Source organism: Trichosurus vulpecula, chromosome 2 (assembly GCF_011100635.1).
Source record: "Trichosurus vulpecula isolate mTriVul1 chromosome 2, mTriVul1.pri, whole genome shotgun sequence".
NCBI classification, from domain to species: Eukaryota; Metazoa; Chordata; class Mammalia; order Diprotodontia; family Phalangeridae; genus Trichosurus; species Trichosurus vulpecula.
Window position 1 is genome coordinate 229,810,950 of NC_050574.1, and position 2,623 is coordinate 229,813,572.

The window sequence follows — 2,623 nt, forward strand, 5'->3', positions numbered from 1 at the left end:
TGGCTGTCTCTCATTCCTGGATGGTGCTCCCTTTTTTTCCCCACTTCTTAGATTTCTTTTCTCCCTTTAAACTCAATCCATGTTTCACTGCTTCTACGAGGCCCTTTCTGCTATCCCTAGTTAATACTTTCTCTTTCCTTAAATTATCATGTTTATATTTACCTCTTTTCATGTTGCATCCCTCCAGTAGAATGTAAGCTCCTTCATGGCAGGGGCCATTTTTCATTTTGTCTTTGCCTCTCCAGTGCCTTGAACATAGTAGGTACTTAAGGAGTGCTTTACGGATTGGATTGTTGTAAATACTCATAAGGTACACAGTAGATGGATTTTTATGTTTCCTACATTTTGATGCATTATGTATTATCTGTTTAACATGAGCTTTGCCTCCACAAAGGGACTGTAAGTTTCTTGAGGTCAGGGACTATATCTTATGCATCTTTGATATCCATCGTGATGACTCAGTGTTAGTATATATTGGGTAGCTGCCTCTTTTTTTTTTTTTTGAGACAACCGGGGGTTAAGTGATTTGCCCACCTGATCACACAGCTAGTAAGTGTCTGAAGCTGGATTTGAATTCAGGTCCTCTTGACTCTAGAACCGGTGCTCTTTCCAGTGTGCCACCTAGTGTTGGGTAACCGCTAAAGCTACATCTAGTATAGACCTCAAGGAACACCTGGTTCAATCCATCAATTTTTAAATGAGAAAATTGAAGTGCAAACAAATCATTTGTCTGAGACCGCAGAGCTAGATGGTAATAAAGCTGGAACTTGAACCCAGGCCTTTTTGATTCCTAGCCCAGGATTCTTTCCTATGCATCACTGTTTTTCTTGTTGGATAAATTCATTTAGGGAACACGGGTACGACATCATCAAAGAAACATGTGTTTGGTCAATTTAGTCAATTAACCATCAATTCAGTGGGAAAATGTAATTTAACCCTGTTGTTTGACAGACATTTCTATTTGATTCAGTCAAAACAGTCAGTTTTGTAGTCCTGGCTGGATATAACCTAGCCAATGTTGTGGTAGCTACAATAGATAGATCTCAGGGCCTGGAGTCAGGAAGAGTTGAGTTCAAATCCAGCTTCAAACACTCACTAGATGTGTGACCCTGGACAAGTCAACCTCTATTTGCCTCAATTTTTCCAATTGTAAAATGAGGATTTATAATACCAGAACCCATCTCTCAGGGTCATTGTGAGGATCAAATAAGATGATATTTCTAAAATAGTGCATTAAAAGAGTTTCTGACATGTAGTAGGCTCTAAGTAAATGCCTATTTTCTTTCTTTATATGCCAAAGGCAGTGTTTATTCCACTCCTTCATGTCAATGAGACCCTTCCTGTTCAAAATCCATAATTCCACGATCCTCCTGTTAGTCACTTTACTTTAAAAAACCCCTTATTTTAAATATTTAAAAAACTTTGAGTTCCAAATTATCTCTCCCACTAGCTCCCCCCTCCCTCACTGAGAAGGCAAGCAATGTGATATCAAATAACTATGGAATGCTTCACGAATTTGCACATCATCCTTATCCAGGGGCCGTGCTAATCTTCTCTGCGTTGTTTCACTTTTAGTATATGTGCTGCCAGAGCGGGCATACCAGCCCTCCTTGCTCAGAACTATTATCCTTGCCAGTCACTTTGGTATTTAATCACTTAATGTCATATGTTACTCTCAGCGTTATGTATTTTTCATCTTCTTAATGAGCTTGTAAACTCCCTGAAGTCACGGCCCATGCTTTATACTTCTCCCTTATGCTTCAGAGTCAGTCAGTCAGTCAATAAACATTTATTAAGCACCTACTATATGATAGTCACAGTGCAAAGCTCTGAGGATACAGAGAAAGTAAAAAAGACAATCTCTGCTCTTAAGGAGCTTGCAATCTGAGGGAGGATATGTACAGAATAGCTACGAACAGAAAAGCTATGGACCAGATAAATTAGAGATAAACCTTAGAGGGAAAGTCACTAGAATATGGAGAGATCTGAAAAGGCTTCCTATAGTACCCAGAACTGGGCACATAGTGATGGCTCAATTAATACCTGTTGTATTAAAGTTGAGACCTCAGGATCACCAAAGGGCAAAGCCTTCAATGGTGTGAGTATTCCCTCCAATAGTGGACACTTCAGATCTCTCTGTACTTTACTAGTTGGTCTTAATGAGTTGCAATCGATAGAAATAAATGAAACAAAACCGAGCATCACTTGGTGGCCATACTTCCTGGTGCTGAGTTTCTTCAAGCTAGTAAAGCTTGATTCTCAATGACAACTATAGATGTCTAGACCCTTGGAGGTAGCTAGGCACATATTTGAACCCTCTTCATCTTGGTAGAATCTGACAGATCCAGGAGGGTAATGCGCTAGATTACGCTCGGGAAATTGCCCGTCACCCCAAAACTGCTTCTGGTAACAAAGATGAATCTTTTTTTTCTTTAAGCACCACTGTGCTTTTGGGAATGCTGTCTGGATTCCAGTTGAGGAGCACCCAAGGTGCAAAGACTAGACTAGGGTCATGGCGACTATGAACTGGCTGTGATCACATACTACAAATGAGAAGCAGCATAAAAGGTGGGAGGTCATCAGAAAGATATGAGACTTGAGGGAAAAAAGAAAAAAAGATGAG

At 40.0% G+C, this 2,623-nt stretch overlaps 1 non-coding gene across 1 annotated transcript; it reads right to left on the reverse strand.

Moving 5' to 3' along the window:
* Positions 1 to 1,492: 1,492 nt before the first annotated feature.
* Positions 1,493 to 1,599, reverse strand: LOC118840495. Its single transcript, XR_005009684.1, has one exon. It is a non-coding gene; the product is annotated as a U6 spliceosomal RNA (small nuclear RNA).
* Between the last annotated feature and the right edge of the window lie 1,024 nt (positions 1,600 to 2,623).